The following is a 14,848-nucleotide window of genomic DNA, read 5'->3' as shown; positions in this document are numbered from 1 at the left end:
CCCTTGCTAGGAATATCTGAGTACATCTCATTTAATCAGTTATCTGCCATTCCAGGGGACTCGATCACTGGCGTACCTTGGTCCTTCCTATTCTCTTCCTGTGGCTTGTAATAGCCTGGTCTTCTGTGGGCTGTAATACTTGGGTCTCATTTCAGTTCGGTTTAGTGTGTGCGTGGTGTTGGTGGCCTGTGATGTACAGGAGTCAGACTAGATGCTTTAGTGCAGTGTTCTTCAATCCATGGGTCGCGACCCACTACTGGGTTGCAGCATGTAAGGCACTGGGTCGCCTTGCTCTGGGCAGCACCGCCGACTGGGATGTTAAAAGTCCCGTCGGCACTGCTGCCCAGCTAAGGCAGGCTAGTGCCTACCTTTTCTGACACCACACTGCGCCCCGGAAGTGGCCAGCAGTGCTCCAGCTTCTAAACGAGGGCCACGGGGGTCCGTGAGCTGCCCCCGCTCCGAGCACTGGTTCTGCACTCCCATTGGCTGGTAACTGGCCAGTGGGAACTGGGGGCAGGGGGTGGTGCCTGTGGTCGAGAGTCGTGTGGAGCCACTTGCACACCTCCGCCTAGGGGCCAGACCTGCTGCTGGCTGCTTCCGGGGCACAGCACAGTACGCGGTGCACCCCGGCTGTGCCACTGACTGGGTGTTGCTGGAGGTAAGTCCGTGCCCCAATCCCCTGCCCCAGCCTTGAGCTCACCCAAACCTGGAAACCCTTCCTGCACCCCAAACGCCTCTTCCCAGGCCCCACCCCAGATCCTGCACCCCCAGCCCAGAGCCCTGACCCCCTCCTGCACCCCAACACCCTGCCCCAGCCCAGAGCCCCCTCCCACACCCTGAACCCCTGATTCCTGGCCCCACCCTGCAGCCCTCACACCCACACCGAGCCCTCTGCCCTGCCCTGAGCTCCACCCACACCCCAAACCTGTCATCCCCAGCTCTGTTAAGTCACAGGCATCAACAATTTTCTTCAACTGGGTCCCCAGAAAAAAGTTTGAAAACTACTGCTTTAATGGTCCCTTCTGGTCTTAAAAATCTATAACTATGACTCTGATGTGGTGACATGGCAGCTGCATCCAAATTTTGCAGTAACGAACACCTATGAAGCTTAATTACTGTGCATTAAGCAACCTTAGCTAAGGTTAAGTGGCACTCAACCAATGGGCAGAGGAAAATCTAAAAGAATAATGGCATTTCCTGTGTATTTTTTCATTTCACTGCCTTCTTGGATGCTTTTATGTTATACAGTAGGGAAAATTGTTGGCAAGCTGTTACATATATGAGCCACAACATATCTCAGGGAAAATAGTAAGGATTTCAACAGTGAGCCACAGTCAGCCTGTTTACTCAAATATTACAGGGGTCAGTTTAGATTCAGATCACTCTGGCACCAAAGGAAAGTTTGTCTTTGAAACTTTGCTTCTCAGGAGACAGTCTGGGGAGTGGAAGGCAATGTGTAATTATAGTATACAGCAGTTATTTGTGCACTGCTGCCATGTATCCCATATGGGGTCCATAGATTGCAAGTGAAAGAAAACTTAGTGTGAGAGGATTGTATGTTTTCCCAAGGTTGCCACCAAGTTACACGCCACCCTCTTGTCACACTCTCTCTTTTTCAGGCCCACACATATCCCTACTCCTCAGCACTCTGATACGACAGTAATGAGCACCAATATAAGAACCTGGGTGGATGAATCACACCTACCCACTTGTACCAACTCATACATCACAAAATACAGGTGGTTTTATTTTGGGCCAAATGAATACCAACCAGAAAACGTTACTCAGGCTTTGAGTGAACCCTGAAAATATAAATGGTGCCTGTCCTGATTCCCTCTTTTAATCTTTTAGAACCATTTTTTATAGTTACCTTCATTTTACAACCTGCCTTGTTACCTCCCCTCCAGTCTCCTCCACCTTTTTTAGGAACATGATAGATAAACAGCCTCTACATATGTGCAGAATTGCTGGCTCCCAAGACTTATTTCCATTACTTGTGTCAGGACATCACTAATGAGGTATGAAATCATCCTGACCATGAGACATTTTCTAAGCAAAGTCTCCTCCAAGACAAGCAGGCATTGTGGGCCTGACGGAGAAGTGAAAGCTGCATAGCACGAGGAGGGCCTTGGAGAGCCATATATTTGAAGGCCGTGAGTGGCATTTCTGAATTTCTTCCCACATTTGGTCCATTTCTGTTTGTTTTTTGCTGAGAGGCTGGCTTATAATACAAGAGGACAGTGAGGCTTTCCACATACTCTAATGTAAGCAAAATCGCAATGAATATAGTTCAAGGAAAAGCGAGGATGTGTTTGGGTTGTTACACTTGTAAAATATGTGAAATGTTCTAGCTGAATACATAGGTCTAAGGAACCATTTTCTGAATATTCTGTAGAAAAATGCTGGGTTATATCTCATTACTCAGAAGTGAACCGAGTCCTGAAACTTTCTAACTTCAATCCGTTATTATTTGTATCCCTTATTATTTGTTATACACAGTAGCACCAACAGGATTTGGCTAAGATCAGGGCCTAGTTGTGCGAGGCACTGCACATATACCTCTCTGAAGAGCTTAGTCTCATCAGATGGCACAGACAAAGACTGGGGGAACGAAGTATTATTACCCGCATTTTATAGATGGGGAACCTGAGACACAAAGAGATTAAGTGGTCTGCTCAAAGTCACACAGGAATTTTGTGAGAGAGCTGGGAGCTTGAATCTCTCCAGTCCCAGCTGACTGCCTTAACTACTTCTTAAAAAAAAAAAAAGCATTAATAGCAGATGTATTTGTCACCCCAGAACTGGGGCCGTATTTTTGCTAACTACCCCATAGTGCTGTTAAAAGCTAGGATATTTAACACTTCCCAGCGAAGCAGTAGCCCAAGAGGTTTCTAAAAGAAGTAGGTGCTTGAGCAGGAGGACAAAAAGAATGAAACTATCCACCAGCTCAGAACGGGAATTGTTACTGTGGCAATCTGGATGGAGCCCAAAAGGCTCTCTCCGTTTTCTGGAGGAAAGAGTTGAGGAAAACTGGAAGAACTAATGGATTCCTGAGCATGTGTAACCACACATGGATTAAAATTAGCGACAGGGAAACCCCAAAGAGGGTCAGCAACTTGGATAAGCGCCTAAAAATATTACCTGAAATAGCTCAGTGCTTTGGGTTTGCAAAACTGGGCTGGAAATCTTCAGAGAATGGGGTTCCCTGTGAGATTTGGGTACTTCCTATTTTTTTGTTCGGCAGGAAACACGCCGAGAACAGGCTCTCACATTGTATTTTGGTGTTTCTGTTTCCAGCTGGATGTGGGAAGAAAAGGGGCACATAAAACTGAAATAATAATGATGGGGAAAGGGTAACTGAAATGTTTTGAACCTTGGTTCAGAAGGGGGGTGGTTTTATCACTTTTATTTTTTAATTTTTTTTTTTTTGCACATTTAAAAATACAGTACCTGATTCTTCTTGTATGCGATCTGGCAAATCAGGAGCAACTTCACTAAATCAATGGAATTACCCCGGTATAAAACGAATGATAAATTAGGGAAGAATCAGGTGCATAATCTACTTATTAACCAGAATTGGGTACCCCTTCTGTTGCAATGTTTGTCCATGACAAATAGGCTCAAAATGAAAAATACAAAATAATAAAATAAAATTATGGAATATAATCACTCAGCATTTAATCATTGAATCTGGGGGTAGAAAAATAATATAACAGATGATGTCCTTATTGAGCGGGAAGGATATGCCAGGGAAGAGGCAATTCAGGATGGTCCATGATATGAAACCATGACTGCTCTTAAATAAGTACCAGAAGCAAAGCATTAAACTGAGTTCAAACTACAGCTGATCAGTTCTGTGATCCTGTACACTAGACAGCCGCTGACATGATAATAAATTAAAAAACACCTACAAAACCCTCAGGCCTCCAAACGACGTCTCGTAGTTTCTGTGGAAGATGAAGGTCTTTTTCTAATTTTTTACAAGACTTATCACTTCACTGTGATTCTGTGTGCCCTAGATGCCATCACCCTAGGACATGATAAAGGAGTTGCCATAAGTCTAGAAACAGGATATTGAGATTCCATCAGAACAATGTGAGAATGTGCTACTGCCTAGGAAAATGACAACAGATGGCCAATACAATGAACAGGCCATACCTAAAGCACAAAGGGCTCAGTGGAACAGGAAATCAAGTCCATTATTATATTACAATACTTTCCTATCTCCATGTAAGGCTCCAAAAGATTCCAAAAAGCAGCGGATGAGATGTGGTGTATTATGAGATGTAGTAGATCATATTCTAGGATTGACCAGACATATATGCAGATAGGCCACACCCTATTGCTGAGACCTCGAGTATGTCCATATTGTAGTCCAAGGTGTGATTCCAATTTGGGCAGACGCACCCATGGTACCACACCTAAAAATAGCAGTGTAGATGTGTAGATGGTAGTGTAGCAGTGTAGATGGTAGTGCAGGTTTCCGTGTGGGCTGTACAAGCACTCTGGGGACCTACTCGCTCTGCTGGCCTGCTCTGAAGTCCATGCCACCACATCCATGCTGCGATTTTTAGCTATACTACTGCATGTCTACCGAGCTGCAGTCACACTTTGGATTGCAGTGTACACATACCCTTAGACTGTCACAGCTGTTACCTCGGCCATGCAGAGGTATAACGTGGAGTAAGGCCCCCCTTTTACTCTCCAGTTCAGCACTGCTCAGCTACGGTGGGGCGAGCAGGACTACTCATGTGACTAGCTGTGAGCAAGTGGGAGAGGAAGGATTGGGAGGAATCCTGGTTCCGCTCCGCACCATGCACACCCACACACTCATTGACCAGAGCAGCTGTCCAGATGTCTGGAGGGAGGGGGAGTTAGTGGCTCCACACAAAGGGTTGTGGGGGGTGACCTACTGCCCCTTCCCATTTCCAGAATAAGGGTGGATCGAGGAGGAAGTAAGTCCTCTACTTGGAATGGGAGGGAACCAAGTGATTGTTTTCCCTAGTCATAATTCATTGTTTGGTCTGTTCCTGGGATGGTGCAGCTATGCACTACCCTTTACTCAGGGCTGAATGTAAGTTTGCAATCTAGCCCTGAGAAAGAAATTGCATGCGCAAGGTAGGTTCCCATTAAAATGTGACCAATCTCTGAAGATTTAAAATCAGATATCCTAAACCAAGTACTTTCACGCACCCTGGAACCAGAGGCATGCGTGAGGTGTACCAGAGCATACATCTGCTATCTTGACGCAAACGCTTCGGTGAGAGCATATAGGGAACAGTATGAGACATGCAGGGAGTACAGTGGTTGACCAAAAAAGAAGGAACTACAGCCCCAAGAAATTAATATCTTATTCATGTTTAATGAGATGAACAACCTGATCACAAGAGACTACCCCTCTAATTTCTTGCAAGTGGATTACCTCAAGGGCATCTAGATAGAATTAGTATTAATAAACTTTGTCATGCATATTCTGGCAGATGTGACACAGCAGATAGGTTATGATCAGACGGTAGACCCCAGTACACCTCAGAAAGATTCAAGAAAATCTGTGAAAAATGGGAACTCTAGCACAAGGCATTATCCATGGATGCATGCAAAGTAAAAGGAAATCATCCCTAGCTGATTGTGATGGGCAGCCATAATGTATCTTCCAGGGGAGGTGGTGGTGGTGGGGAAATAAAAGATAATCATAAAAGCTGATCAGCCAAAGAGTCAAGATAGTCATCCCAGCAATGAATAGCCTTTTACAACAAAATGGAGGAGCAAGGGACAAATCCCCCAAACTATCAATTCTTCTAATTTTATTTATTAAATGAGTGCAAAACAACACTACTGGACTAAGAGCCAAAGAACCAAATCCATTAAGCATGGGGAAAGGAAGTCTGGATCGAGCCAGTGATATAAGGAAATGAAAATAGGCATCTCTCCAAATTCCAGCTGTTCAAAATGTGAATATTTTGATTTGACACACAGATCACATGGTATTGTTTCTGTCCCCTGATTGGATCAGAATAGCTCTCATCGAGTTTGCAGTGAAGATACTCCCAATTATAAATTTGAAATTTGCTTTCTATATACCTTTTGCAATAGTCTTATGAAATTCCTGCAGGTAAAACCATTTACTAGAGTATTTTTGGGAAATCAAATACTTAAAGGGAATGAAGAGAGTTGAAGCAAATTTATGATTTAAAATGTTGAAAGCATGTGTTTTTGGAATCTTCAGTCTTCTCTGTATTCATCCACCAGTTATCAATGTGTGGGTGATAAAAAGCTGTGATTCAACAGCTAGTCCTGTGCTAACGATCTCTGGCCACAGGAAGCAATCAGCTCCTGTCACGCTGACCTTTCACGTGCTCAGATAATCTCTATAAAGGGAAAGGTGTAACAAGTGACAGGAAGACCAGAAGGCAGCACACCAGTTTTACCAGGGAAATATTTGAGGGAACCCCAAGGAAGTGGAATGAGGTCAGAGGGCAGATGGTGATGTGGGAACTTGAAGGACTAACCTGAGTTATTTGAGTTGCTGTAACATTACACTGAATGAAAACACCCTTTAGTTATAAACCAACGTCTTTATTGCAGCCCTGCGCTAGGTCTATGAAGCAATTAGTACAAATAAACTACAACATTACTGAATACGAGCATATATATATTTCCTTAATTTTACAGCAATAGAACAGGCCAAATATCCATATATATTATATTTAATGAGAGAGATTCTACTTTTAATGAAGTCTCTGTGCTCTGCACTGCACTGAATGCAGATTTGCTAGTTAATAAAGCCCTAACAGTGTTTCTGTTCATGGAAAATGAATCTGAAACGATTGACAGATTATCTGTTTGGCATGCCTGACTGGTGTCTGGAGTGGCTTTGCTAATGTGCTATTACTCAATGTCATTAACCCACAGAAGTGATTGAAAGGTGAATTTATATTTGCATCATGCTGTTCGGAATAGGCGGTACTCTGGATTAATAGTGTCCTGTGAAATGATGCTGCACAGGATAAAATGAGCCATTCATTTCATAAAGCACATGGCCATACTCTATGTAGGTTCCCTTAAGATTTGTATAGTATTCAGACTGTGAAATGACAGCAACACAAAGTTGCCTGTAAAGAGACAGGCAACTTTTTGCTATTTGTTTGCTGTTTTGTTTGACATTAGAAATCTGAAGTTTTACAGTTCCTAAGAGAAGCCTCCTATTTCGCTCCTCAGCAGCAAAAGCCACATTCAATACTTTGGAAATATACTGTGTAGAACATCTATAAAAATGTTCCATTTAAAAAAAGGGGGGGGGGTGGTTAGCAAGAAATGCAGGTGGAAGACTTTTACATTCCTTCACCATGACTTTAAACTTTGAATGGGTTAATTAAGATGTCCAAAACATTCCCCCCCCCCTTCCTCAAAATGTGTACTTTTGTCCCCTTCTCTTCCTAAGATAAAGCATCAGTATTAAATTGCCAGTTGGAGGCTACTTAATGCTTTCAGTCCCAAGCTATTATTTAAAATAACATTCCTTATTTTTTTTCTTTCAAGGACTATTTGCACAGTATAAATTAGCATCCATACCATTCCATTTGAATGTTTCTTTTAACTGAAAGGGGTCTGCAAGGATTTGTCCAGGCATGTAAGGAAAAGGGAATGTTCTGTTGCCTATTAAATCAAATAAAAGAGGAGGAAAATTGAGCTATGACTGTATTTTGTGTTTTGTGGAGATCAACTTCTTCCATTTGAGTTTACAACCATGTTTGAGGCCTGATGTGATTAATATTCTGCCCGTTCTGGTTTTTAAAATAATTTGGATATTTAAAAAGAAAAGAAAAGAACTTGTAGCTTTTTCTGTGCCACACTTCACAAAGGTCAGAAAAGTATGAAAGAGCACGATAATCTCGCTCAACATACAGTATTTCAAATGCTTTCAAGGACCCAGAGAATGGACATTGACTTTACGACATTAGGAGCATACTCTTCTAGGGTTTACCCAATCAAAACTCCCTTTGCCTTTAGGAAGAGGTTGGCCAGCACGATCATTTGTAGTAGGTGTCCACACCCAAATGTTACAGAAGAAAAGTTTAAAGATCTGGCGTGTGAGTGAAAATTGTGTGACATTAACAAATTATAGAAAAGGAAATTGCAGGGGGAGAAAACTTGATCTTAAATGAGAGGTGTCATGGTAATAAATGACATCTGAGAGTTATGTTGACAGGCTAGTGTGTCTTGGATGAGGATCTGGAAAACTGCATGTCAGCAGTATGGAGACACTTCTGTGTTATGCAGTTGATTTGGATACTTTTCAGCCACAAGTATATTTCCTTTAAAAAAAATGTATCTAATTAGAAAATGTTTTCTTAAATACCTTAGATTAGTGCTGATGTTTAAAAATTTGATTTGTTTAAAAAGTATAATCTGATAAATGATGGCAATATTCTGTAGACTCAAAAAATAATAGATCATACTTACTATTCTTATTAATTACTGTTGTATTTATTCTGTTTAATCAGATGGAGACCAGTTTTCTATTGTCATGTCTCATAATAATAATTGCACTAATGAGTGTAATTGTTACAATAACGAGAACTGAAACCTAACAGCAGTAACCCCTAAATTATCTTGCATAAAAACAGATGCATGCAGAGCAATCTTTAATTTCCTTGCTTGTGCTGCTTAGCGTTACAGCTTAAATATACAGACTCTTCTTGTGTGCATTAATTTGTGTTTTATTTGATGGTAAAATAAAAAGAATCTGAAGTTCATCCACATGGACATGATAGATTGCAACAGCTTCTCCGGGGCATTCATTCATCACATAAATTTAATACATATATTTAATCTCCTGGTTTTTTAAATGGAGAGTCCATCAAACATGTACAAAGTTAATTAGCACAGCTTCTTAGGAAAAGAGTTATGCTGGAGGCAGTTTTAAAATCTTGTGTATTTTAATTTTTTTTTTAATCTAAATATTGAAATCAAAAGGACTGTGTACACTTACCTGCACAAAGTGGATTTAGCCCATATTTCTAGAACCAAAACTGCTCTTTCACTATCACTCTGGAAAATATCTTTATGCCAAATGGATTTTTATTTTTGTTAACCAACAAAATGCTGTCTGAGCTTTGTCCGAGGACACCCAATGACGAGCAAAAAGTGACACATTCTATTGCTTCATGGCGCCAAGATGAAAGCAGGAGAGGTGGGATACAAAAGTATAATAAATGATCATCTAGTTCTGGAAATCATTAAGTAACCCCAGAATTGTAGTGTTTGTCCTCTCGTTGAATCGTTATGCCACTGAAAAACCAACTTTGTGTAGCATTAATATATATGAAGTGTAGATAAAAGCCTTGAAAATTCGAGAGGTTAATTTTTTAAAGGGCAAGAAATGAATCAGAATTAAAATGTATTTCTTATTTTTATTACTATAACTTAGACTATGAAAACAGAAAGAATGTTAAAAATCACTGCTGATGCTGTTATTGTAGTGTTGCATTTCACTCCAAAAGGAGAACAAAATGAGTGACCTTTTCCTCTTCCCACTGAAGTCTGTGACATTGATTTAAATCCGAGCAGAATCAGACCCCAGACTGTTCAGTTTCAGTGTTGTCCCTAGTCTGTTATGCTTCCTGCTTCTCTTTCCTTAACACAATACTATTGTGTTTGCATTCCCAATGCTGGATTACCCCTGAAAATGGCAAAAAAAAAAAAAAAAAAATCACAGATACATGTTAATTAGGAAATTAAATAAATAAAATCCCATAAAGTATATTTAATGTTGGTTGAAGAATAAATTATTCCTGGTTTAATCAATTTTTTTAAATGCCTCTGTAACTAAATGTTTTTGCCTATGTCAAACTGATAATGTTCCCTTGACTTTAATGGCTTATTTTCACTAAACATATAAATACATTGTAAATCAACTCTGTCAACAATTCTTCCAAAATAATATTTTGTGACATTTCCAAATAGGCTAAACTACACTAAATCCTTGTCAGTTTTTTTTTTTTTTTGCTGGTGGGGGAGATTGGGGTTATGAGCCCCAAAATCAATCTAAATGTATCCCTTTCTCCTACTGTGTGCTCTTGTACTCATGCAATTCATTAATAGTCCAAACTTAAAATGTATAAAGAAAAACAAACAAACTCCTGTCTGGGGTGGAGATGCCTTTTATAGTTCATTTCAGAACAAATTTATCTTCACTTTATAATCTCCAGAAAAGAAAGATGCCAACCTACTTATGGCAAGACCAGTGTACACTTGGACTGTCTACTCCTAGAACATTCCCTGCAGTTAGTCTGGGTGCCTTCAAATGAAATAGGAAATTTTCTTGAGAGGGACCCCTCAATATGAGTGGAGATGTTTGGATGAATTAAGAAATCCCTGCACACAATTGACTCTTTGACCAGTGACACGCCATCTGTGGCACTGCAGCCTGCTTCCTTAGGCCCTCTCTTTAGAGGGGTAGCCTGCTGCGCACTCCTATCCCTTCTTTTTGACCAGTGGGTCCTCACAGTGACCCACTTACCTAGCTGGGTAGTGTCCTTCTGCAGGGATATCACTTGCTCAGAAATGTACAACACAGAGATATATTCTAGGATATAAATTGTGCCAAAGCCTCCAAAGTCCTTTTAAATATGAAAATAGGAGGAATAATGAGAGCTTCTGTGAGGAAGGTTTACTTGGTTGGCTGCTGGATGCCATGGTGCTGGAAGGGGCAGAGGTGTGGGCTGAACAGTGGCCCTTTGAAGAGGAAACCTGCACAAATGGAAGAGCAGACCTTCCCTCCTCATGTCACTTAAATCAGATAAATGGAACTCTGGCTCATTGGGGAGGGTGTGTATGCAAGGAGGGGCCCATATGTACGTGGTCGAGTGGTACTGAGAAATCAGTGCACTGTGGTGGGAGCTTGTCAGAGGTTCACATTATTCAGATAAGTATTGAACTTTAGGGTGCTTGTGTGAACGGTGCTTCAGAAAGAGAAGACCTCTCTCACTCGTGTAATCCAAGATCTCTGACAATTATGAGGGCAGCCAGTGTGGTAGAACCCTCCCAGGGGCTGTGTTTCACTCTCACTTGGATACATTTTACTTTATGGTTTAAAAGGCCAGCTGTGGGGAGGGGCTGGCACTGATCCTCTTGTCCACATGAGAAACCAACCCCCAATCACACTTTCTCCTGAGTGCCCTGGGGGCTTTGTGATTGTTCGATTTTAATTTTTTATTGTTGTGTTAGCTTAACCTGCAGCTGACCCATACAGATTTCATTTGGAGCAGCACCACTTAGTAGTAATGCTTTTTCTGACACCCTGTAGAAATTATTCTGCCAGTTGTGTGGTTTCAGCCATCAGCGCTGGTGTAAGTTCTTTCTGGCGCATCCCCTTGTGAGGAGCTTTGTACAGGATTTCTTTTTTCATTATTTAGCACCTCGCTCTTGGCATTACATTTGAACTCTAGAACTTTTCAAGTCCACTTACTTTTCTCGAGTTTGATAGGCGGTTGCTAGCCCTTGGAGTGCCACTCTGATGAAGCCGACCATGTTCTTGGAACATCTACATAAATGGTTGAAATATGCAAGGGATTCAGCTCTTGGCAGATATCTTTAAAAGGAAGTGGATGGGATGATTTTTCTCTCCCTCCTCCTCCTCCTCCCCCGAACACACATGCACACACGCCCCTCTCGTACACGCCCAGGAGAGAAAAGGAGAGGAAGCTCTTTGTCCTAGAGTGGATGAATGTGGTTGGATGATGATGACAGTATTGCACATGTGCAGAGTTGTGATTACACTCAACTTCCAGTGACTATGAATGTGTGAAATGTCCCAGTAAATTTAAGTTTCCGTGAGGAGGAAACCATTATTTTTTGGGTACATGCATGAATTTTAAAACCATTCAAGATGTGTTCCCACAAAGCAGTTTAAATATGATTTATACAAGCACATGTACATCTATACTCAACACTGGGCCACCTCAAAACTATATGCACAATATTCCTAATCCTGCATCAAGAACTATGCAGGTAGACCCCCCTACATCAGCGTGGAGCCTCCTTGTATTAAGTGGGGTTCTGTGTGAGTTCAGAGGCCTGCCCTGAGTGGTTCTCAGTGGAATCTGAGGCTTATATCTATCTCCACTGCTTACACATGCATACAACTTACTTGTGTTTCATCCTTTATACTGGAAAGGCTGGGTGAAATCCTGGCTCTATTAAGGTCAATGGCAAGTTCCCATTGACATCAGTGGCTCCAGGATTTTATCCGCTATGTCCAACATAATTTCCAGAGGTATATTCTGCCCCTAGAAAGCAGTATTTAAAGGCATTATTTCACAATGCCTGCTGATATGCATTATTGGTTTCTTCAAGTAGGATTTGTAAGAATGACTTAAGAAAATAGAGGTGTGGTAATGTAATTAATGCTAACAAAACAGGCTCATTACCATGCTGATTGCTGATTATACCAAATGCTCCCCTCCTCCTAGCAAACTGATCCTTCAGGAAATCAATTTTAATTTTACAAGAAAAAAGCAGAAAACTAAAATAAATGTGCCTGTTTCAACTGAGCCTCTGGCATAGCCTTGGGAGCTCAGAAATCGGGCGGACTTGGGCTATTTTTCCGTTTAAATATGTTTTAGAAATAGCAGCAGGATGTCTAATTAAATGGCAAGAAAAACAAGTACATCATTAAAATTTCGATGTTGGTGTTGGGTTTCAATTTGGAAAGAATTCTCTTGATTGATTATAAACCCTGCAAAAACACAGGAATGAACTCCTGAAAGGGGTGGGTGGGTGTGCCTGTGAGTGCCTGCATACTGACTGACCCACTGGAAGGGCTTTGTGAGGCTGTAGTGTGCCTGTTGTGTAGTAGTCAGTGTTTTCATTCTCCAGTGCTAGCAATTAGGCAGCAAACGGAGCGGGGGAGGGGGCGTTTCTTGGCAGCAGAACTTGTGGATCCTCTAAAGTCCACATTGATCCAAGGAGCGGGGCTTCTGCACCAGATCTAGGGACCCTGCTCCACCTGGCTTCCCAGCATCCTGGCTCCACTGAAGCTATGATAACATGGGAGTTGCTGCTGGACCCTTCGGAGAGGAGAGGAAAGGATGGGTTTCTCAAACACCAGGAGAAAGGTGCTATAGAGGCAGTGTCCATGCATGGGATGGGAGAAATCAGGGTATAGATTACTCTCTCCACATGCAGGTCTTGGGGAGATGACTCCCTCTCTTACTTAACTGTAATTATGTCAGGTAGAGAATCAACATCTAGAACCAGGCTGAGAGATGGTTGTGTCTGAGTAAAGACTGCGGCATTGGACCCTAGGCAATGGTACCCTTAATGCCTAAGTCTCGTATAAGGAATGGCAACTGCAGCAGAAAAGATTTAATATTTATGGTAAATAAATAAAGGACAGGCTGAGATATCAGACAAGAACGTCTCTTGTTTGGTGATTGATTGAACTATTAACACAACAGATTGCGATTCAGGCAAGCAGAGACTCTTCCTATTAAACATATTACATTCTACATACCACATGGCTTCAGATGGAGCTGTTTAAGTGTCTAAATAAAAATTCCATGCATCGTTGCTTGATTAAAAAAATTGAATTTGCTTCACCTGTGTTTATACTTCTTGGGCCAGTATACAAGATGGAAAAACGTTCTCTTTTAAATCAAATGAGATTAATGTGACTGGATATTCCCCTTAGCTTCTCCGTAGACACAATTTCATACCTATGGGGTTTTAGTAGTTTGTGTTTGTAGCCTCGGCTCCAGCATAGGATAGCAAATAACAGCAGGGGGCTGATGTGACACCCCTTCTTGAAGGAAGGCACATGTGATACAGAAGTTCATTTGTGCAGCTGCTAAAGCAGGACTTAAATGGGGTGGAGGGCCTCATGAATGTCATGCTCCCTGGAGGTGTTCCTCTGCGAGTTCTGCAATGGTGAGCAATGAGTTAAAATAAAATGTTGTAATAATTATGCGAAAACAGTAGCAATAAGGTGTTGTTTAACATAGTGAATTTATGACTAGATCCCTGCAAATGGACAAACCCCTGTGCCCATGTGGAGCCCTAAAGACTTCTGTGGGGCTCTGCATAGGCCGAGTGGCATACCGGCACATAGTGAATTCCAGGATCAAGACCATAGTATTATGAAAAATATATGGTAAATCACTGATGTTTTAAATTTTGGTACAAAGTTACTTTATATAGTCCGGCTATAAATGTTTCAGAGACAGATATGTACATGAACACATGAAATGATTGCAGCTCCTTAGTTGCAATACAGAGGTATTAGCTTGTGATGGCTGGGAATTGAATCTAACCTATCTATCCACAATGTTACGTAGTGCACTAGCACTGGTAATTATTGAGCATTACTGCTTTAACTACTTGTATTTTCTAAATTAGGTGTTATTATTTTAAATAGGTGGAACACGCTTTCTTCCTGGCAATATTATAGGTACACTGATCATGCTTTCCTAACCCTGAGATCACTAGAAATATCACAATTAATTGTGATTTTTAATTCCAATAGAAATAGGTTTTTGGGTTTTTGGGTTTTTAATAAAAAACAAATAAACAGTATTTGCAATCCAGGCAGGAGACTGTGAAACTGAAATTGACTAGAAAATTACTCCAGACAAAACTGAAACTGATTACTAGTAGTCTACTTTTGGTCTACCAAACTGAGAGAAATTAAAATATAAGTAAAAATAGTAAGCAGTGAAAAATAAATTATATTTTAAAAATATTTTCGTTTTTATCTTTTCATAAAATGTAAGTATTCGTTACATGGATATAGACTTTTTTGTTTTATTTTAAATGTTTTTTAATTCATTCTTTTCACATGAGGTAATGC

At 41.1% G+C, this 14,848-nt stretch overlaps 1 protein-coding gene and 1 long non-coding RNA gene across 5 annotated transcripts in view; one reads left to right on the top strand and one right to left on the bottom strand.

The window, feature by feature from the left end:
* The window catches only part of UNC5C (unc-5 netrin receptor C), a 349,485-nt gene that overhangs the window by 88,056 nt on the left and 246,581 nt on the right, over positions 1-14,848 (top strand). The window lies entirely within an intron of this gene.
* LOC142071741 (uncharacterized) lies at positions 9,400-11,691 on the bottom strand. Its single transcript, XR_012667930.1, has 2 exons — positions 11,471-11,691; positions 9,400-9,682 (listed from the first exon to the last, which is right to left on the bottom strand). It is a non-coding gene; the product is annotated as an uncharacterized LOC142071741 (long non-coding RNA).

Source organism: Caretta caretta, chromosome 4, assembly GCF_965140235.1.
Source record: "Caretta caretta isolate rCarCar2 chromosome 4, rCarCar1.hap1, whole genome shotgun sequence".
Classification (NCBI taxonomy): Eukaryota; Metazoa; Chordata; order Testudines; family Cheloniidae; genus Caretta; species Caretta caretta.
The sequence above is the reverse complement of the archived record's forward strand: the minus strand, read 5'-3'. Positions and strand labels throughout refer to the sequence as shown.